Consider the following 24544-nt stretch of genomic DNA (forward strand, 5'->3'; position numbering starts at 1 on the left):
CTACAGAAATTAGGATGGGGGGGGGACTCTTTTCATGCCTGAAACACCTATGTTTCCTTACAATTTAGCAATATTTGTTCATAGCAAATAAACAATAGTCCATACAACGTATCCCTGTTTTCATTTCAGGGTCTTGTCCAAACTGTCAAGACAGACTAATTATTTAAAATCCAAATTAAAAATAAACATTTTTAAATTGACCGAATGCAATGTTGATTGCAAAATCCTGAACTTGTGTAGTAAACATTGAATTTTCTTTACAAATCTTAAACTGTGCATGTTGATGTAAACATTTGCAATTATATTCAACCATGGGCAATTCATAAGCCCCAAACCAAAACTATAATTGTGTTTTCAGATTAATATAACCCCAACTGGAGCTATTTCAAATGTGTGACATTGGAACTGGATAAGATCCAGTTACGTACGAATTACTCACAGAATAATCTATAGCTTTTATTCTGGAACTGGCTTCAAATGCTTCAGTAGAGCCCGTTTAAGAATTTACAATGACACTACCCACATTATTAGTGTTTTGGAATTTATCAAAATCACACTAGAGACCAAACTAAATGCCATGTAAATATCTGCCTGACCTATAAATAATAGTGTCATCTCCACAGAGATGAAATGTTGAGATTTAAAAGCTTAGATCAATAACATTAATATATAATGATCAGGGTAACAAGCCAAGAACTGAATCTTGAAGGACTTGGGGACTGGGCTAAAGGCGTTCTTTCAATGTGTGTGCTTTTTTTATTTTGTTTTTTTTGAGGAAGCCATGAAGCTAAAATATTTTCATCTATGAATACGTTGGCATTTTTATTCCATGAATTGTTTTGTCATTTAAAACCATGGCAGTCCAGCTTATGTTCAGTCCTTTGATCCTGCATATTTCTTTTCCTATTTTTCCTCCTCATGCTTACCTTTCAGCGTCTTTTGCTGCTGTGGAAATATGGCGGGAAATGTTGTGGTGGCCTAGTATTCTACCTGAAGTCAGGAATTCTGTCCATTTGGCAAATGCCATATTTTGAGGGAGGGTGTTCACTGAATAATTAGACAGTGTGCGTTGATATTTTTCTTTAATATTCATTTTAGTGGTTATGAATACAAGTGTATCATAAGCAAAACAGAAAAGAAAAGGACTAATTGGGAGCACAGAGATTGAAACATGAGACGCTTGTGGCAAATTAAAATACTCTTTGAAATAATTCTTCATAGATATCCAATTTCAGATATGCATAAAACTTTGTCTGGCTCCACAGAGAGTGTCCTCCTTCATATTTCAGCCTTTCTAATGGACCCAGAGTTGTTTTAGCTGCCCACATGCGGAACAAAATTCTTCTCCATAAAAAATAACAGCAGTACATTGATAGTCCAGTTGTACCTGGTCCCATTTAAGAAAATGTCATATGAAGAGGTGTTTTGCTGAATAAACTTACTAAAAGGAACATAACAATGTTAGCAGAGCAGGCTACAAAGGGTTCTTGTACTTCTGCCCTAGGTCAACGACTTCTCCATATGGTCAACACGACAGCTGAAACAACTAGCACTATTCAACTGAAAGCTAAGTGTTTGTTTCCTTTGGCTAATATTCCGATCTACATTCACACCACATTAATCCATGAAATCACTCAGATCTGAAATCCGGCTTTATTTTTCCTCATTTACCTTTTATTTTTGCAAAGTGTACTCAAAGCATTTTTCAGTTTTCATTCATGATCTCACAATCGTTGTGGGCAGTAAGTCCCCAGGTTACCGTTTCAACAGATGGCAAGCTGTTTCAAGTTAGTTGTGTGGATTCCTTCACCCGTTTCCATTGCAGGGTATTTAATCAGTACCCCCAAAATGCTTATGCTATCTGGTTATTCAAATAACTAATCACCTGAAAGCGTATGAAAAACTAGGGGTGGGTTTTTGGAATCACCCTGTAAAATTTCATACAACACAAGGAAGCACACTTGTTTCCTATGTGTGCATTTGTTGCTTTCAAGAAAGATTTCTTCCTGTCACCACACACAAGACACATCCTAAGAAACCAGGTACCATTTCAACATCCTGTTCAGCAAATCTTGATGTCCCATCCTGAGAGATGCTTAAGAATATTATGTTTAGTGTGGAGAAGAGAAGACAGAGATATAATAGGCATCTTTGAAGGGCCATCTCCTGTGCAAGATGGAGCATGCTTGGTTCCTACAAGTGTAGTGGGTAGGACCCAAAGTTACAGATTCAAATTACAAGGGGGATTTCAACTAAATATTATGAAGGACTTTTCAGCTGTAAGAACTGTTCCTCAATGGAATGGATAAAGATGCAAGGTGGTGGATTTTTTTTTCACTGGAGAGTTTTCAGCAGAGATTGGATGGTCATATTTTATCAAGGATGTTTTAACTGTGGATTTCCTGCCTCAGCAGGGGCCTTTACTCAACGACCCTTGGGATCACTTCCAGCTCTACTGTTCTATGACTTTATGAAGATTTGAACTTGTACATATTCCAGAGGTGTTATGCTTTGCCAAATCCACTTGTCACAGAACTGAATCTTCCAAGAAATAAATTGCAATGGTTGTTGTGGGTTTTTCGGGCTCTTTTGCCATGTTCTGAAGGTTGTTCTTCCTAACATTTCGCCAGTCTCTGTGGCCAGCATCTTCAGAGGACAGCACTGCGCTGTTCTCTGAAGATGCTGGCCACAGAGACTGGCAAAACTTTAGGAAGAACAACCTTCAGAACATGGCCAAAGAGCCCGAAAAACCCACAACAACCATTAGATCCCGGCCGTGAAAGCCTTTGTGAATACAAATAAATTGCAACATACATCTAACTAGAGCCAAACAGATACACCTTTACCCTTGGTACAACAATTAAAATAACAATTCAATGTCTTATTTTTAGAATGGTTTAGGTGACAACTGAGACGTTTCAGGGCAAACACAAAACCACAAAAAGTTATGTTCCCTGTTCTGCTTCCTGTTTGATAGCCCTTGTCCATAAAACAGGAAGCAGCCATTCTTCTGGTTGGTTGCTGGTGCTTTCATTCTGGAAGCATTTCCCTCCCTCTTGTTTGGCTTCAGACATTGTTACATTACATCACTCTGAGTCCAAATGGGAAAGAAGTTAGTTTCCTGACCCCAGTCTGAGATGTAGTAATTTTTTAAAAAATGGGAATCAAATCCAGTTGCCTATCCTAGCTAGCGGAAAGATGGCAAGTGTCTGATTTAATGGATGTCTTCAAGTTGGTAAGTCTACCCTATGTCCCCAAAACTGCAAATACTTCCTCCCTCCCAACTTTACAGACTGTGAACAAGGAAGGATTATGTTAAAAGGGATATTTTAGCACGGCACTTTGCAGCAGGCAGAGAGTTCCTTTAGCTGGTATTCTTTGTCTGGTTGGCCTGATGACTGCATTAGCTTTGCCGTTATAGCTGATCCGCCATTTGTGTATGTCAAGCTTATGTGTTACCATTCTGACATGAAAAATACAGTTCTTTGATCCCAGTAGTCTCCCTGCATGTGTCTTAAACACACCAAGAAGGCAAAGTAACAACAGAAGTGGAATAAGCCCTTCATTTTTTAAAAATGTAGCACCCTGCATTTGAAGTTTAAATATAATAAAACAAAAGTACTTTCACTCTGCATTTTCCCTTCCCCCCCCCTAAAATGCCTAAAATGGGCCCATGCCAAAAATAAGAAATAAAAAAACCTTTAGCATATGAGCCTCAACACATGGATTAGATAAAGCAAAAAGCCTTTTTCTGGAAATGTACTTTAGCCATTCAAATGAGAAATCTTTAAAATGTCTAGAGCATTAGAATAAGATACATCTGCATCGGGGCAATGAAACATTCCTTCACATGCACACACATGTACATACTCACATCAGCAAGTGCTATATCCTTATGTCTGGTTTGTTTCAAAGCTAGCATATTGTTTTACTTTAGGAAACATTTTCTGGCTGTTATATTGCCAACATGAATTTGACTTTTTCAGTTGAATTCTGCATCTTCAGTGGACAGAATGCTATTCTCTTGTTCCTTTTGCTGTTCCTCTTCCTTCTGTTTCTGTTCTTCTTCCTCCAACACACCAATAATCTATTTTTCAGTTAAAAGTTCTGGAAAAAAATAGAGTAAATTAGCTTAATAAAACAAAGCATTCATGCAATACCAGTAATAGTGATCCCAGTAATAACAGTATACCCAGAGTGGTGTAGTAGCTAGAATGTCAGACAAGGTCTCAGGAGTCCTGGGTTCAAATCCCTAGTCAACCATGGTAAATCACTGAGGAGTGGCACTTGACTTGTAAAACCACTCCTTAAATACCTCACTCATCTTGAAAGCCATATTATGGTCTCTGTAAGTTCCAAGCTGATAGCACACAATACACACGGTAATAACAGTAGAAGTAGTAGTAGAAGAAGTAGTTGCAGCTGTCATCATCATCACCATTACCAGCCTGCCTGTGTGTTACAGATGGTTGTTTGAAATCCACTTCATGACATCTGAGGTAGAAATTCATGGTGTGCAGGCATGATTCTGTCTCTGATTTAAACAGGTTTTAAAAGACCTAGTACTTCCAGGCTATTTTTAACAGACCTTTTGGGGGCAGGAGGGAAACACTCTCAGACTGAATTTTACTCTGGAGGATTATATTGTCTGAAAAGGAAGACCAAAGTTTTCTAACTTTTCAGTTCTCAGCAAGTCTATGGGCTACTTGGGGTGAAATCTACCATCACTGCATCCGTTGATGAGTCCCATTTGATCATCGGCATAGCTAGACATCAGGCAGACTGCGCAGACTTCAAGATCAAGTCTTCCTTCTCCTTTCCCCTTTCACCCCACTGGTTACTTCTGTAACATTTTGATTGATGAAGAAAGCTTGCTCACTTTTTCTGGTACCTTTCTGGTTGGCCTAGTTAAATCGTCACAACTGTATGAATTTTTGTGTTGTTGTTTTTTCCTATTACATTATTGTCTTAACTAAATGTGTCTTATTTCACTGTTCCAAAGTTTTATTCAGGGAGCCACCTTAGGGATGCTGTGGCTGGCACAATAAAAAAAAATACTTAAGTAAATAAATATAGCATTTTTAATGCACATTCCCCAGTATACTCATTTGTCTGCAAAATATGTACGTTCCTGCAGGCTGTTTCCCATAATATGGTGCTTCTTGTACATTCTTTGTGAATATGCATATTTGGTGAACCATTTCCCTCTATATACACATTTAATTTCTCACCTTTCCTAAAATGCATACATTTCCTGGAGAAGTAGAAAATACTGAAGGATGATCGTAATATTCAGAGCTTGGAAAAGTTACTCTTTTAGACTAAATCCCTCACTAGGCATTCCGGATCTTAGGCTTATGGAGTTGTGATTTTTCCCATGCCTTGATTTTACTACAGATTAATTGAAAAAGTATAAGTTTGATCAGTCTGTATTAAAAAGAGTGGATCAGAATTATTTTTCATGCTACACTAGAGAAAGAGATCTCTTTGTCCTGATGATTTCTCTCTTGCTTCATGTGGAGCTTGCTCCTCTGGAAGTTATCTTTACAGCACCAGATATAAGTCTCTTTGTTTTCTTGGGCTTCTGAATTACCGTACTATTCTTTCATCTCTGCTGGATATTATTTTTAGGCTGACTTGTTGGGGGTTGCCCTTTTTTACTCTATGATGTTTCTATTGTTATATTCTTCCATTGTTCTTAACTGCTCAATATAGTTCAGCATAGATAGCTTTTAACTAAGGAAGTAGATGAGCAAACAATATACAGTAACACATTTGCATATGTTTTTAAAAAACAACACCACTGACAGGAATAATTAAAATATAGTTCAGCTAGTGGCCAAGTATATGCAAAAACAAAGGAGTCTCCTAGAAAGCATATGTAGCATTCACCCTTATTATGTTAAGAAGTTATGAATATTCATGTTGTAGGCTAATGTTGCTGAGAGGCGGAGCCAAGAGAAATGTAATAAAGAGGCGGAGTCAGTAAGAGTCAGTCAGTGTAAGAGTGAGAGAGTAGAGAAGGAGATAGTGTGTGGTATTTGGGAGATCTGAGGTGTGATTAGAGTGAAAAGTGAATTCGAACTATAATAACAAAGAGAAGGTTGAGACTGATGATAATAGAAGTTACCTATGATTAATAATAACAATTATAATCAATAAAAACATTTTATTTAAAAGACAGTGAAGTTTGGACCTGTATCTTCATCCTTTCCATAATTAATGTTGTATTAGTGATCAAGTGGTGGCAGCGGGGTAAAAAGGAGTAGTAGTTTGCTTTTGTGTGCTCTGTGTCAGGACGGTCAAGCAAGGGGCATGAGGGCGAACACCAGAATTGGTGTCCAGCGGTGGGATACAAAGAAATCCAGTGAAGCCTAAGTTTGGGATATGAAGAAATCCAGTCAAGCCTGAGTTTAAAAAGAATTTTTTGAATCAAGGGTACCTTTTAGACAGAAGTCTGTGGCAAAGACATTTGGTTCATCACTAGAGCTTTTGGGAAAAACTTAGTGGTGGGGGCTTCTGAATCCAGATGGGGGGGGGGTTAAGATAGGGAATGACTCTGAAAGAAAATTCTTGTATTTTTACCTCAAGATTTGAAGACCCAGTAGGCTAGCTTAAGGTTCAAGGTTCGAAGAATTTAGAGAGCACTGTCTTCTATTTTAAAGACAGTGAAGTTTTGACCTGCATCTTCATCCTTCCATAATTAAAGTTGAATTAGTGATCAACTGGTGGCAGCGGGATAAAAAGGAGGAGTGGGTTGCCTTCATGTGCTCTGTGTCTGGACGGTCAAGCAAGGGGCACAAGGGGCGAACGCCACAGCCTGCTATAGTTACATGCCAGTAGAGGTTAAGGACTTTAGTGAATTACAGGTCAAAAGGAATTTTGTAGAAGCCAGGACAGGCTGGAATCTGCTCTTTGTTTGATTGACTCATGTCAATAATGTTATCTTTAATTAAGGTTTAAAGAATACAGCAGTATCTCAGCACAGGAAGTCAACAGAAAGGATCACTTTGTTTGTTTACTTCTTTTGGTGCTGTGGTGTATGAATTTGTTCTCCTCTATATTCCACTCTACCTTCCTTCTAATTTAAGAAGGAGAAGTGCTATCAAATAATTGCTTAAAGCTAGAATGTGTGGGAAGAACTGGATGTTTAACCATCTCCAGCAATTGGAAACTCATTTAATGATTAACAATGTGATGTGGCTACAAAAAAGGGAAATGCTATTTTAGGATGTATTAACAGAAGTATAGTCTCCAAATCCCATAAGGCACTAGTTCTCCTTATTTGGCACCAGTTGGGCCTCATCTTGAGTACTACATCCAGTTCTGGACACCACACTTCAAGAAGGATGCTGACAAATTGGAACAAGTTCAGAGGAGGGCAACAAGGATGACTAGGGGGCTAGAAATCAAGTCCTGTGAGGAAAGACTGAAAGAACAGGGCATGTTTAGTCTTGAGAAAAGAAGACTGAGGGAAAATGATAGCATTTTTCAAATACTTGAAAAGCTGCCAGACATAGGAAGGGCAGGATCTGTTCTCGATCAACCCAGAGTAAAGGATATACAATAATGGGCTCAAGTTCCAGGAATCCAGATTTCAGTTGAATATCAGGAAAAACTTCCTAGCTGTTAGAAAGCAATGAAACCAATTACCTCAAGAAATGGTGAGTGCTCCAACACTGGAGACATTCAAGGGCAATCTAAACAACCACGTGGCAGGTGTCCTTTGATTTGTATTCCTGCACTGAGCAGGGGGTTAGACCTGATGGCCTTATAGGCCCCTTCCAACTTTTTGATTCTGTGTTTCTAAGATTCTTTTATTCTATGATTATTCATCTTCAGGTATTTGGACAGATCTAATGGATGAGTTAGACTGAGTATGGGTTAGCTTTCCCTCCCCTCATTCATAAAACTTTTCTGATTCTCTACTGCAATGTTACATTGCCAAGAAACCTGTAACAAAATACAGTGGTGCCCCACATAGCGATGAGAATCCATGCAGCAAAAATCATCGCTATACGGATTCGTCGCTATGCGGATTTAAAAAGCCCATAGGAATGCATTGAAACCCCTTCAGTGCGTTCCTATGGGCTTAAAACTTACCTTTTAAGCGAAAATCCTCCATACGGTGGCCATTTTGGTGCCCGGTAAGCAAGGAATCTGTCCCTGTTTTACCCGGCGGCCATTTTAGAACCGCCGATCAGCTGGGGAAAAAAACATCGTTATGTGAAAATCGGTAAGCAAAACAGCTTACTGATCATCGCAAAGCGATTTTCCCTCATAGAAAACATCGTTATACGATCGCAAAAGCGATTGCAAAAACATTGTCGCTATGCGGATTCATCGTTAAACGGGGCGCCCGTTATGCGAGGCACCACTGTAGAGACTGCGCATGAATGCACCTGAATGCACCTGCCTTTAAAACATGTTTTCTATGTCACCAATAGGTTCAACAACACAATGGTTTTAATATGGGATAGCTAGCTGTTCTAAACCGATATTAGTTCATACTTCTGGAAAGCACTTGCTGTCTCCAAGACCAATTTAGATAATTTCCCTCAACTTCTGTAATTAAAAAGCACTCCATAGAAGCATTAACTTCATTGAAAGAAGAGACTCATTTCTTCTGTTTCTTTTGTAACCGCTTTCCATTTGTGCAAGATAAGATTTAACATGAAGATTGGGATCAGTACAAATGCCACATTGTTATGGAATATTTGTTTAGCACTTAGCAACTCAATCGCTTGGAAATTCAGAAATAATCTGAGAGTTCAGTTGCCCCCCAAAGAATCTTGCTCTATATGATTCTGAATAGCTTTTCTTTTTGTTATTATCTTTTTGAATAATATCTTATTTTAAGCTGTTTTTGAACTAGAATCTACCAGCTTGAATAGTATGAGTCACAGAATGTCAACTATAATTTTGGTGTCAGCTCTTCTTACAGACTTTTTTAAAATCCCTATTCAAGAACATATTTTAAACTTTAAACTGCGGTTATTAGGCATAGATTAAACTATACCTTTTCAACCCTTGTTTCTCTCACCTGAATGAAAGAATACAGTGTTAAGTCATCTTGGTTGTAACTTTAACCACTCTGTGATTGAAACTATACTCTTTGGTATTTAGGTAAAATGTTTCTCCTACTTCCCAAAACGGTGATTACAGTTTTCTCTTGGATAGTTTAAATGATTCAATTGTATAGGCTTTCAAAGCATATTAAAATCCCACCTCTCATCAGAAAGCATTTTTCTCAGGAGAACAGTATCTCATTCTGATGTACTTGCCCTAGAAAAATAAATTCAATAATTAAAACAGCATTTGTTTAAAAAAAAACATCTAAGTGGCCAGTGCAACTTTCTCCATACCCTACAATTTCCAGATCATTTCCTAAAGTCTCAAAACTCCTTTGTCCATTCAAATCAGTCTTGTGATGGTGATCTTCACCATTTCAAATATCCTGCAAGAACTTCACTGAGGCGTGTAGGGACAGGGACGGATGCCCACTTGGACTATAACTGTGACTTCTGGTTGTGTCTTAAGCATTTCCAAAGTGGACTCTTCAAATACTGTGATTCTCGAAGTTTTGTTTTCCAGAAGCTTTGGGTTTCAGCTCCCAAATATCCCAGCTAGCCTAGTTAGGGGTCAAGGATTTGATGAAATGCAATCCAAAACATGTCAAGGGCTAAAATCTGAGTGTTGCTGCTCCATTGGGTTCCAGGTATTTTTCAGAAATCAGGTCTCTGGTGGAGGACGGAGGGGGGGTGCTTTTGTACCCCACTTGACAGCCTTATAAATGTAGCTTGGCTGTACGAGATCCCGGTTTCACAAGTCTTAATGGTTTCTGTCCACCCCTCATGGATGACAAGACTGTTTGTTACATACAGTAAATAGTAGCCAAGTCCTATTAAGAAGGAAACCTACACAAAGGTTTTCTAGTTCCTTGGGTTGTGCACTGATAGACATGGCATAGGCTATTAGGAAGCCACACATAGACCACAAATCACAGATGGTTCTCTACCTATTTTGAAAATGTTGCATCACTCACAGCACTTTGGCCACTGACCTAGTTGTGGCAGGAGTAACAAGTTAGACTTCTCTTGGAAGCAAAGCATGTAAAGAGCACTTGCCTTGTCTTCAACCCAAACCAGGCTCCGAGAAGCAAGATTAACCTTTAAAAAGCAAGTGTGCAGCAGAGCAGGTGACTGTCCTTGCTACAAGTTCAGAGATGCTGTAGGAGGTGAAGGTGTAGTCTCCCTGTGGATTCCCTTGATATAGATCTGTCCTAATACATAGTCTGGCACAGAGACCCAGGATAGGAACTGGCATTATTTTATTATTTGTCTGCCCATCCAAATCTAAAGCATTTTAGAGAGATATTCATCATACATTCTGCAATGCAGAGACACACCAGTGGCCCATCATGGATTCTTATGGTGGAAAAAAACCCTGTCAACATGATGCATTTAAATCTATTCCAGTTGCACTGTATTGTACAGATGGCTGTTTGCCATTAGATCGCTTACCCCTTATAAATCTTGTTGTCATGATGAATCGGAATTGGCTAAACCAGCCATATACATGCATCGTACGCACCAGTTTCCCTCTGTGTGATTAATTCTACTCATGGCAAACATTTGCATGAATGAATGTCAGTGTGTTTTCTGCCCTGAACATTTCCTCCTGGCTTCAACTCAGCCCACATGACATTTATTACAAATAATAGCTAAATATTCTCAGTATAATGACTGAAGTGGCTCTGCATCTGAAGGTGATTGTAATAAAAGTAGACAAGACCAGCTTATTAAAACAACAAACAACAAACAACCCACCACTAATCAGATTGTATTTATGTTCATAATGGATAGAGTAGGAGCCTCGTGGCGCAGTGGTTAAAACGCTGTACTGCAGCTAAAAACTGTGCTCACAACCTGGGGTTCAAATCCCAAGTAGCCGGCTCAAGGTTGACTCAGCCTTCCATCCTTCCGAGGTCGGTAAAATGAGTACCCAGCTTGCTGGGGGGGCAATGTGTAGCCTGTATAATTAAAAATTGTAAACTGCCCGGAGAGTGCTTGTAGCGCTATGGGGCGGTATATAAGTCCAATAAATAAATAAATAAATAAATAAAAATAAAAAAATAGAGCTCACTGTTGCACCAGTACTATGGAATGACATTTCTAAAATGCAGCTGTAAGAAATATTAGTTAAAGAACATCTTAATTGTTTTATTTCCACTATCCCTCTCCTTTTATTATAATTTTTAAGGTAATAGAATAGAGAGGAGAAAGTATACTGCCTCCAGATCAGCAAAGAAATCTAAAGATCATACAAGCAATTTATTCAGAATTTACTTCATGCAAAATTAAAAATGAGCATTTTGAACAGCTAAGTCATGCTATCCATGATTAAGAGGATTATTTCGACCCCAGACCATGAATTGTCATATCAGGTAAGTTGTTGAGGGCAAGCTGCATACATATGTTCATTTGGATTTACCCTAAGACATTTTAAAGGTAAAAAGATGCACCACAAACACTAGATATGGGCACAAACCGAACCATGAACCAGAAAAACTGATGAATCAGGTCGGTTCGTAGTTCGTTTTGTGAACCAGTTCAGGGATCCTGTTTTGACAAAACAAAACAAAGCACCAGAACTTTCCCCCTCAGACTTTTATTTTGTTCAGCAAAAAAAGAGGAATGCCCACCTGCCCCCTTCCCGCTGCCCCCATCACCACCTTACCTGGTCCTGCCACCACCATCATCCTCAGAGACAGTGGGCCCGGCCTCCCTAATTTTAAAACTGACTTTGATGACACAGCAGTCATCCACAGAGGTTTCATTCCAATAAAGGACTGCCCTCTGATAGCCCTTCATACAGAAGGCTGTTCTTTGTAAGGTAGAACACGTGAAAACCTATAGGCACCAAGCACCTGAGTTCCCAAAATCACACCATGGCTTAAGAGTATGGAACCTAGGAAAGCTGAAAACCAAGTCTACATGCCAGTCTAATCAGTGAAAAAAGAAACCATGCAGCAAATATCTATTTATTGACTGGCTACAAACAGCTTAGTCTTTGAAAGCTAGTGTGGTTAAGGGAGGGGCAGGGTGCCAGACTAGGACTCAGAAGACATGGGTTAAAATCCATACTTGGCCATAGAAACTCCCTGGCTGTGGTAAACTATTTCTTGAACACTTCACATAGCTCAAAAACCCTATTAGGGTTGCCACAAATTAAAAGGAACTTGACAGTACACAACGACAGCAAGCAGTGTGTGTGTATCTGGCTTGCTCTCAGATGGCCATCCGTCAGAGATATCAGCCCAATGATATTTCACATTACAAACTGTCTTCTGAACTTGACATAATAATGATGATGATAATGATGATAATGTAGTCAAGTGAATTTTGACTTACAACAACCCTTTCCAAGGTTTTCTAAACATAGAAGAGTCAGGAGTGGCTTACCATTCCCTTCTTCCGGGGGCTGCTCTGGGACCGTGCCACATATCCATGGCTGCACAGGCTGGCTTTTCTCCCTGGAGGCCCAGTGGGGGATGGGACTCCCAACCTCTGGCTCTGCAGCTGGAGACCTAAACCACTGAGCTACCCAGCCAGAACTTGACATACGTCAGTTTCACTGTATGAATAAATAAATAATGGAAAAGAGAAGATTTCGGCCAAATAAATGAGAAGATACAGGTATTTCCTAATCAGTTCCCAATATGTTGATTAGTTTTGCAAATATGAGATGCAGTGATGCAACTCTCCTGAACTGTATCACTATACAGAGGGCAGCCCAGGCCAAAACATTTTCATAAACGAATGTTTCCCCACATCAAGATACATAGGCCAGGCCATTATTTTAGCACCTCAGCCGGACTTTCAATCATAAGTTAGTCATGTTAAATTAAATTAAACAACAATTATCTGCCCTAACAGAAGGACTGGCTCTGATTCAGACTATAGGCAAGAGATTTAATGAGGGCCAAACTAAAACTTAAGACTTATTTATATGCCTAGTGGTTTGGCCACTAGCTGACGGCACATACCAAGATCCAGGTCTGTAGAGCCTGTGTCCTGAGCACACTTCTGTACTGCAGTGAGTGCTGGACCCTTTGTGCACGGCAGGAGAGGAAGCTGAACACCTTCCATATGCGTTGTCTCTGAATGATTTTTGGTATCACCTGGCAGGACAAAGTACCAAATAGAGTAGTCCTAGAACGAGCTGGAATTTTCAGCATGCATACATTACTGAAACAGCGACGTCTACGTTGGCTTGGGCACATCGTGAGAATGGCTGATGGTCGGATTCCAAAGGATCTCCTGTATGGAGAATTAGTGCAGGGAAATCGCCCCAGAGGGAGACCACAGCTGCGATACAAGGACATCTGCAAGTGGGATCTGAAGGCCAACAAATGGGAAACTCTGACATCTGAGCGTTCAGCCTGGAGGCAGGCGTTGCATCACAGCCTCTCCCAATTTGAAGAGACCCTTGTCCAGCAGGCCGAGGCAAAGAGGAAGCCACAAAAGCAACAAAACCAGGGAGCTGGACAGGGGACAGATTGGATTTGTCTTCAGTGTGAAGAAGATTATCACTCTCGAATTGGCCTTCTCAGCCACACTAGACGGTGTTGCAAGTCCTCCATGAAGGGCACGATACCATAGTCTCCCGAGACTGAAGGATGCCTACTAGGTTTGGCCACCTTTTTGTCCCCTACTCCATTTAAACATAATTATTATTCCAAGCCTGAGGAAGCATTTTCTCTTGGAAGCACAAGTGGGCCAGGAAGGTTTATCCCTTTCTTCCTTATCTTCTTTACTGATGACGCTGCCCTCATCCCATTAAAAGCCCTTTTTGATGTGAACGGCAGCTCTTTTCCCCTCCTAGTTCTACTGATGGCATAAAAGAGAAAACTACTTTTAGAATCATGACTTCGAAAGAAAAAGTCAGACCTATCCTGCCCATGTGACATAATCCCAATGAAATTCTTCTCATTCACCCTTTATCAGATACTAATATTTTTCAGTTGAAAGCCAGATGCTTAAAGTCAGTCTCTGTGGACTTTTTGGATGCTTTTGTGTGACCGAAAGTATGAGTTTTTGCTTTTGGATAGATATAGGAAATCATTATCATACTTCACAATATTTTTCAGAGCTCATTTACAACCTGATCTGGAGAGTTCCCAAGCACCAGGCTAAACCTGTAAATTATAAGCCCTCTCTGGGGCAGACCTGTTTTATCCATATTTATTGCGCGTGTCTGACTACTTATTTATATTTCTCCTAATAGGCCCCAACGAAGAATTGTTCACATCAGAGGTTTTAATTACTTGAAATACTATTTTATTGATCATGGACAGCAATGGTGTTTTTGTATTAACCTTTCGGAATGTCAATTTAATTTATGAATACAATAAGTTTTAACTCTCTCCCGATGGATGACGCACACTGTGCTCAACCACTGTTATAAGAGGACACTTTGATTATATGGCCAAACTATGTTGGAGATTGAAAAGTGAAAGAGTCCATGAGCCATAAAAGCCCAATGGCCTGTCTTTAGTGAAGCTGGAAAAAAAAGTTGTTAGATTGTGACAGATGTTTATGGGGTAAGAATAACAGTTGTCGATGCTTTGTTCTAACCAGGTTTAGGCCACAGTAACTGGGTTCAAATCCCAATTCTGCCACAGCAAGAGTTCAGGAAACATTTTTCTCTTCAGTTACTTCTATGTGAAATGGAAATAAAAGCAACCTGTGTCACAAGATTGCTAAGGAATTTATAAAGAAGATATTATTGACACTTAATATTTAAATTTCTTGTTCTCAGGGCCACTGCTGTTTATCATATTTAACCCAATCTGCTAACTACTACTTGTAATCACTGTCTTTAATACTGTTATACTCACACAATGTGCTTATGCACCGTTTTCAATTTTTACATCTACATAATATCACAGCTGAGTCAAGCTGAATATGGGTGTGCAAGGAAGGGAAGAAGGGAAGAATGCAAAACAAGCACAAATGAAACCTTAAAGATTCTCTGGAGAGAAGTCCAACGGGTTTTCAGTCAGTAAATCTTCTTCTGAGGTACTGGTTAAACGAACCAGGGCTATCTCTAAGTTTAGGCAAAATGAGGAACTGCCTCAAGCAAGAAATGCTGGAGGACAACAATGATATCCTCCCTTGTGAACTTCCCAGTCTTCTTCTGAAAAAAGATGTTGTGCCTGCTATACAACCCCAGACATTGGTCTTCTGCCTGAAGTTTGCTGGAGGACATGGTTCTGTTCCAGTATTAGATTCATTCATTCATTCCACTTCTATAAACCCCCACTATTGTGAACACTCTCTGGGTGGTTCACAACATACAGTAAAATGATACCACTGATACTGATCCAGTTTTACCTGACTAGGCATGGCATTGGACATCTCCATTAGATCTACTCGTATCAACAAGGAGTCAAGGTCCCAATGGATAATTTCAGTTTTAGATCTAAATTGAGCTGCCAGTCAATTGCAGTTGTCAGCATTTGGTTGAAGAAACTGTTTATGTCTGGAAGATATCAGGTCACAAACTACATGGAAAAGTTTCACCTCTTGGTTAGAAGCACCCTCAATTAGTTGCATATTGTGGCTTCTTTTAGTGACCTCAGGTTTATTATATCTTCTGGATCTTTCCCTGACAGCCACCAAGTTGAACTCTGTGAGAGCTTTCCTCCACCTGTTCTTTAAATTTCTTCACAGTTGCTTCATTGCCCTTAACACCTTCATGAATCACAGAGAAGGGCAGGCTCTGCATCAAATTGAGTGTTTAGGGGCAATTGTGTCTATAGCTCAGTGGACACAAGTACCTGTGAGAGACCAGAGCATTGATAGTACCTGTGAGTGACCAGAGATTGATAGAAGCATCAACCACATCAACTGGAAAACCTCTAAGACATTTTGGAAACCAGTTGAGTCCATCAGTCTTTGGGGGTGGACCATGGGGTGCAGTTGTGCAGAGTCAAAATTTCAGCAGGAGATGGTCTGACCATGACAAGGGGGAGGACCACCTTCACCACTTTCCTCTTCCTGTCCTGACAGGAACACCAGGTCAAGGGTACGACCTGCAATGTCCATGGGTCCCTTGAAATGTTGGGACGGGCCCACGTCAACCATGAACTCCAGAACTGGTCTGGCTAAACTGTATCTCCACATATATGTTGAAGTCTTCCACAAGCAAAATTCTGGGGAACCTCAACACAGCAGCAAAAACATATTCTTTAAGTTCTGATAAGGAGTGTGTTGTGTTGCAGGAATGTTGCTGGGAGAGTGGTACACCAAAACCAATCCCATTCTGTCCCAGTGGTTCAGCAAGAGGTGAGGACATTCCATGCTGGGGCCCGACCAGACATCCTGTTGTTTTGAGTTTCAGGTACAGATATGTATAGACTGATACCACTAACTACCCATTCCATAGATTCATCCTACAAAATCCTAGCATTTATAGTTTCATGAAGTACCTCAAATTCTTTGCTGGGGAGCTGTAGCACCATAGTTTGGTGGAGTGCACTAGGACTCTCTAGCAGAGAATTCTGAATATCTTGTGAAACTACAGATCCTAGAATTCCACAGAATAGCGTGTTGGCAGCTAACATTTATTTATTTATTTATTTATTTATTTATTTATTTATTTATTTATTTATTTATTTATTTATTTATTTGCCAACCACCCATCTAGAACGTGTCTACTCTGGGCAGTTTATATATAACATAAAACATGCTATCAAACTGCTCTAACTCTGTAGTGTTGATATATTCATTAAATGTACAGTATAGTGAAATAGTGTTTCACTCTGAAGCAGTTGTTTCAAGGGGCAGATTGTAGGGCTTGAGTAGTGAGCTATTTTTTTGCTTCTGACTTCCCAACTGTACATGTATTTAAAACACAGAGAAAAGCATCTCATGTTGAATATTAAATGCTGTCACTGATGATGCTCCCCCACCCCAATTGCCTGAAACCCAAGGGTGCAAAAACAAACAAAAAGATTATAAGTAAGTGCTGGTGTCTTCGTTTTCATTTCAAACTAGAAAAGACCTGCAGTGTTCAAAAATGAAATGCTGCAAAGCAAATGAAATTCATAATGAGCCAAAATACTTCTGAATTCTATCTGAAAGGCATGAGCCGGCAGAAGAACAGCAGCGGTAGGTGTTGTACATGATTACCAACTGTGTATTTACTATTCTTAATGGGATTCTGGAAAACAAACACTGAGATAAGCGATGGTCTTCCCTTGACATCTGGCTTTCCATAGATCTGAAAATAATATCAGAGAAAGCTGATTTGGTTAAAGATTAGAAATGCAGTTGCTTCTCAGCAAAAACTTGAGTCTCTGTCACTATTTCTACATTAAAAAAACACTGAAGAGGGAGGTACGAGAAAGTACTTGAACTACAGAAAGCTGTTTGGATACATAAAATGTGTAGCTTCAGAACTTCAATTTACATTGTAGGGGGATGATGTAAAGCCGTTGTGTGTTACATGTTTATATTTTACACTGCATAAAATATGCTGGAAATTCCAAAGGGTATAGCACAGGAGTGCATTCATCATTCTGAGAGGAGTATGTGTTTTCTCCTGAAAAACGGGGTGGTGGGGGAGAGAAGGAATATATATATGATAAATATATGTGCTATAATGTAATGAATTCTGTAGTACTGGTCTACTACTGACCCCTGCTGGGCAGATACAAAAGCACTCCACTACAAAGTGTAACTTAAATGTTTCACACCAAAGGTGTTCACACATGGTTGTGATGAGATTAACCCTAGAACTGTATAGATCATATAAAGTGAAACCCACCTAATAATAACTCTCACAAAAACACTGCATTATGATGTGGCGCTCTTCCCACTGTGCCATTCTGTAGCAAATGAGGAATACTACCAGTTGTTGCCTGCAACTCTGCCATAGAAAACCATCACTACCACCACCATGACCTTACTTTACTTTTTAAAAATACTGCTCCTTCAAACTTTCTGGGAATGGATGAAAAAAGGTGATTTTTCTGAGCTCTGAAATTTTTATGTGCCCATACACAGAGGTTGGAAGCGATGAATGTACACAAACATTTTCCTGAAAAACTGGGAACTGTATAGTCAACCTCTTACTAAAATAATCAACTATTCTGTGTCAGATATCTTTTAACCCTTCCACACATCCTACCAGTTTAATTACAAGCATCACATTTGAACAGGAAAGTATTGAAACATGTATTAACATTGCTCAGAAACTGAATTGAATTAGTTTCTGGAGAAGGTTATTAGAAGCCATTTTTAGTAGGTATATCTTTCAATAGGCAGTACCTCTTATCAGAGAAGGAGACTCTTGACATTGAAAGCACAGCTCTGTAATTTCTTGGATTGACTCTTAGGTCTTTTCACATGAAATGTATTGTAAATCACAAGTTTTAGCTGTTGAAAATACTGTTCTATGTCTTCCTGAGCATCTGGAAAGGTTCAAAGGATCTGTAGCTAATCTGGTAGACGCTTCACTGACCATCATTCAGCTTCCAAGATTCTGGAACTAACCATGGAATTGTATACATAATTAATAACCTTCATGAGTAAAGACTTTCATAGCCTGTGTTTACATATACATTAACTTTGTGTCTCACACTATGTTCTCCACCTCCCCACAACCAATAAAGATGTATGTTTTATCACAGTGTGAAAGGTGAAGACAGTTTCAGTAAGGAATAAGACTTATTTGGTAACAGATAGCCAGAGTATGTGATAATGGCCTGTATTGTAACATCTGTCCAGTTCAAATTTAGTTGAAAGATAACCAGAAGAAGAGAGAACGGGGGCCCTTGAAGTTATCCATCAACAGAAAGTGAGTGAAGATTGGGCATACAGGTCTCCTGGTCAAGAGACTTCCACGCTATGGAAAGAGGCACTATATTTCATCACAAGTATAGCACTTTCCAAAAAAGTAGCTGTGTTAGTCTGTTTCGGGATGTTGACAAAATAAAAGAGGAAAGAAAGAGAGAGGAGAGGAGAGGAAAGGAGAGAGAGGGAGAGGGAGAGGGAGAGGGGGAAAGAAAGAAAGAAAGAAAGAAAGAAAGAAAGAAAGAAAGAAAGAAAGAAAGAAAGAAAGAAAGAAAGAAAGAAAGAAAGAAAGAAAGAAAGAAAGAAAGAAAGAAAGAAAGAAAGAAAGAGTTAAATAGTGGATTCATAACTCCATCGTAAATTCAGCATGCCTTTATTCAGCATTCCTGGTCAACAAGATAAGGAAGAAAAGATGCTTAGTAAAACACACATGGGCATTTATACAAAGCTCACTCAATGAAACACCCCACTCCCACTAATTACTTGCAGCGGGCCAACAGCCCAACAACACAGGCAAAAGCTGTTCCCACTCCTCCACTCACTAGATAACACACAGAGAGAGAGAGAGAGAATGACAAAATATTGTGGCACCTTGAAAATTAACTAAATTATTTTTGTGTGATTAGTGTCCAGGGTGCCTGCTGAAGCAGATTTTATGCACAAAAACTCACACGTCTTTAAGTTCCATAATATTTTGCCCTTGCTCTTCTCTCTCTCTCCTTTATCCCCATTTTTTTCACCTTTGTCAACATATTTTAAATATAGAAAGTATTTCTCCATGGACCTCTGTATTTTAAAAATGCACATATTTTATTCAAATTGATATCTTCTTTTGTACCTTTTGTTTTCCCCAGTGTTCAAGTGACCAACCTACCTAAACAATTATTGTTTATGTACATTCCTAATAACTGCCCGATTTTAAGACATCTTATTCAAGAAAGTATGGAGGAGTAGATGTCAGATGACTTATATAATGTCAGTGATATTTTTTATCTTTTTTATTATTGAAATGTGCCTTTGTTGTTGTTGCTTTAGCTGTGTAGTAGTTTTGATTACCATTATCAACCACCTTGAATAGAGGGTTATGACAGATGACCTGCAATTACAGTGGCCAATACATTCGGCTTCCTCAGCAGTAACACTTTGCATTTGTTGTTGTGATTTGCCATTAAATCACTTTCACCTTATAGTGACCTGAATTAATTAATTAATGACCTACAAAAGGTCCCATCATTAAGAGCCTTGTCCAACTCGTATGAAATAAAAGCTATGTATGGATTACATTACTGAATCAGTCCATCTCATGCTCAGTTTTATAAGCCCCGCTTATAAAATGCCCCCCCCAATTTTCTAACCCCAAAATTAAGCAAACATAGCTTTTGAGTGTGCAGCCTCTGGGTTCAAAACACTTGGACATTATGAGTCCCTGCTGAATCTGAGCCTGCAGGCTCTACCCCCAACGAGGTGTGTTCCAATTGGTTTGTTCAGCATCAGCTGACATCAGTTCCATAAAGTTCATGATTGGAGGAAGCTAAGTCTCCTGGCTGTAGGAAACTAAGCCTCCTGATTGGAGGCAGCTAAGCCTTGTGACTGAAGGAAGCCTGTTTACAGAGGCAAGGTATGGGCCCTTTTCTCTCCGTGTTCTCAGCTTATTTCATGTACAGTGGTGCCTTGCTTAATGATTACCTTTTTTGGCCTTTTTTATTTCGCTTGGTGAGAATTTCACTGTACAGCAATTTTGCTGGAACGGATTATCCTCATCAAGCGAGGCACCACTGTATAAGATGCACCTCAATTTTCAGTGTAATGATTTTAGGGAAAAGTAGTATCTTATACATGGAAAAATACAGTAGGCTGTAGAGGTAAGATGGAAGCTGATAACAGTTCAAAGGTGCAAGACTCTGAGAATCAAAGAACGAGGTTCCTGTGACTTCCCTCTGTTTCAGTGCTGCTGTCCTAGATATATTTTTTTTCATCCTAAGGCACACAAATGAAAACATAAACAACACAAAAGCTCCGAACAGTCTTTGATCCATGTTGCCTCATATGCAGTTCAGCTTACAATGCAGGGAGTTCTTTCCCAAATGATAAAGTGATCTAACATATTTTAATAAATATTAAAAAATAATCAAACGCATTTGGCAGTTTTCAAAACTGAAGCTTGATGTAACAAATAATTGAGAACTTTTGTATCAGGCCCTGCTGCTCCTGGCTGCCTCATCCCCCTCTCAACATGAGCTACATGGCTGGGAGGGAGAGAAGGGGCTTTAGAAAAGTTTTATTTTATATATGTTTTAAATGTTTTTAAATTGTTATTAATTGCCATCAATGAAGAAGAGACCCACAGTGGATCTAATGGAACAGGAAGGGGGGAGGGTGTTGGAGGGGGCAGCCATTGAGGTGGTGCTGGGTAGGGGAAGGAATGGCGGTGGGGGTAGGACATGCCCGCGTAGGAGAAGAGAGGTTAGATATCTTACATCTATCCCCTCTTCTAGTTCTACCCCCAACCAGATGGTATCAGGCGACCATATCAGCAAACCCTCGAGCCACACGGTGCTGTTGATGAACGCCAGGTCAGTACAAAATAAAACTGCCCTCATCCATGATGTAATTCTGGATGAGGGGTCTGACCTGGCGTGCATTACTGAGACCTGGGTGGGAGAGGAGGGTGGTGTTCCCCTCTCCCAGCTATGTCCGCCTGGGTACTCAGTCCAGCACCAGGGTCGCTCGGAGGGTCGGGGAGGGGGAGTTGCTATAGTCTATAGGAGTTCTATCTCCTTGACCAGGCTTCCTGTCCCTTTGAGAGGAGGTCTCGAGGGCCTGTATTGTGTGTTGGGCTCGCGAGACAGGTTAGGGATTCTGTTGGTGTACCGCCCACCCTGCTGCGTACCAACAGTCTCCCTGCCTGAGCTGACAGAGGTAGTCTCGGACCTGATGTTGAGGACTCCCAGGCTGTTGGTGCTGGGGGACTTCAACATCCATGCCGAGGCTGCCTTGACTGGGGCGGCTCAGGACTTCATGGCCACCATGACAACCATGGGGCTGTCTCAATGTGTCATCGGTCCGACGCATGAGAAGGGCCACACCTTGGACCTGGTTTTCTCAACGGGACTGGAAGATGGTGGTTTGGATGTGGAGGGGCTGGTCGTGACCCCATTGTCATGGTCAGACCACTTCCTGGTCAAGTTCAGTCTATTAGCGTCTTCTTCCCTCTGCAAGGGTGGGGGATCTATTAAGATGATCCGCCCTCGGAGACTAATGGATCCAGATGGATTCCTGAATGCTCTGGGGGATTATCCGTCTGATATGGTCGGCGCTCCTGTCGAAGCTCAGGTCACCCTATGGAATAGGGAGATGACCCGGGCGGTTGACACGATTGCGCCTAAGCGTCCTCTCCCTGCTCGCCGAGCCCAGACAGCTCCTTGGTATACTTCTGAACTGCGGGCGATGAAGCGAGAGGGGAGACGGCTGGAGCGCAGGTGGAGGAAATCCCGCTGGGAGTCCGATCGAACACGACTTAGAGCCCATTATCGGGCCTATTTCGTGGCAATACGGCTGGCGAAACGGCAATATTTCTCCAGCCGTATTGCTTCCTCAGAATGTCGTCCAGCAGAGCTGTTTCGGGTGGTCCGGGATCTTCTTCAACCGGGAAATCCGGTGGAGGTCCCGGACTGCTCATCAGCTCGCTGTGATGAGTTTGCCATACATTTTGAGGGAAAAATCGCTCAGATTCGCAGTGGGTTGGACTCCACAGTTACTGCAGAATCAGAGGATGTGTCCAGTGCGCCGTGCTTAGGTCCAGTATTAATGGATGAGTTTCAATTGTTGAGACCTGATGATGTGGACAGGGTGCTTGGATCTGTCCGTTCTACCACCACTCCGCTTGACCCTTGCCCATCCTGGCTAATTGGAAGATCAGCCAGGGGGGTTCGCACCTGGGTCCAGGAGGCCGTGAATGCCTCTCTGAGAGAGGGAGTGGTCCCTACCGCCTTGAAAGAGGCGGTGATTCGACCACTCCTTAAAAAGCCTAACCTGGACCCAAGGCTGGTGGTCAACTACCGACCAGTGGCGAACCTCCCTTATTTGGGCAAGGTGTTGGAGCGGGTTGTGGCCGGGCAACTCCAGGCGCTGCTGGATGAAACGGATTTTCTGGATCCATTTCAATCGGGTTTCAGGCCGGGTTTTGGTACAGAGACTGCCTTGGTCGCCCTGTACGATGACCTTTGCCGGGAGAGAGACAGGGGGAGTGTGACCCTGTTGATACTCCTGGACCTCTCAGCGGCTTTCGACACCATCGACCATGGTGTCCTTCTGGATAGGCTGGCTGGGTTGGGAGTTGGGGGCACTGTTTTACAGTGGTTCCGCTCCTTCCTGGCTGACCGTGTCCAGAGGGTGGTGCTGGGGGACAGTTGCTCTGCCCCATGGCATTTATGTCATGGGGTTCCTCAGGGCTCAATACTGTCCCCCATGCTGTTCAACATCTACATGAAACCGCTGGGAGAGGTCATCAGGAGGTTTGGGCTGAGGAGTCAGCAATATGCTGACGATACTCAGCTCTACCTCTCGTTTTCCACCAATCCAGGTGAGGCAGTTTCTGTGCTGAACTCGTGTCTGGACCTGATAATGGACTGGATGAGGGTTAATAAATTGAAACTCAATCCAGACAAGACGGAAGTGCTGTTAGTGGGTGCTTCGCCGGACAGGCTGGAGGGCCATTTCCCTGCCCTGAATGGGGTTACACTCCCCCTAAGGGACAGGGTCCGCAGCTTGGGGGTGCTCCTGGACCCCAGTCTAACACTGGAAGCCCAGGTGGACTCGGTGGCCAGGGGCGCCTTCCTTCAGCTGCGGAAATTATACCAGCTACGGCCCTACCTGGACGAGCGGAGTCTCATGACAGTCACACATGCACTGGTAACATCCCGCATAGATTACTGCAATGCGCTTTACGTGGGGCTGCCTTTGAAGACGGTCTGGCGATTGCAACTGGTCCAGAATCGAGCTGCGCGGCTGGTGAGTGGTGCAGCTGCCACGGAACATATCAAGCCGATTCTGTATAAGTTACATTGGCTACCAGTTGCTGCCCGGGCCCAATTCAAAGTGCTTGTTTTGACATATAAAGCCCTAAACGGCTTGGGCCCTGGATACCTGAAGGACCGCCTCCTTCCATATGAACCTACCCGGCAGTTAAGATCTAGCCAGGGGGCCCTTTTGAAAGAGCCGTCCCTTAAGGAGGTAAGAGGGACGGCTTGTAGACAAAGGGCCTTTTCGGCAGCTGCCCCCAGACTATGGAATGCCCTCCCGACTGAGATTCGTCTGGCGCCGACGCTGATGACATTTCGGCGCCAGGTCAAAACCTTCCTGTTCCAGAAGGCTTTTAACTGAAATAATATTAGCTGTGGGTCTGATGGCAATTTTAATTGTATTTTAATTGTATTTTAATTATTTTATCTTTTGCTGTATTGAATTTTAATTATTGTAAGCCGCCCAGAGACCTCTGGGTAGTTTGGGCGGCATATAAATTGAATAAATAAATAAATAAATAAATAAATTTATTAGAGCCTTTGGGAGTTGAGGCTCATGGCCTGCATAGGTTTTTGTGCTATGTTTTTAATGTTTGAGTGTTTTGATTTTGTTGTGAATTTAAATTGTTTTAAACATCTTATGTTTTAAGATTATTTTGT

The sequence above is a fragment of the Pogona vitticeps genome, chromosome 2, assembly GCF_051106095.1.
Source record: "Pogona vitticeps strain Pit_001003342236 chromosome 2, PviZW2.1, whole genome shotgun sequence".
In the NCBI taxonomy this organism is placed as follows: Eukaryota; Metazoa; Chordata; class Lepidosauria; order Squamata; family Agamidae; genus Pogona; species Pogona vitticeps.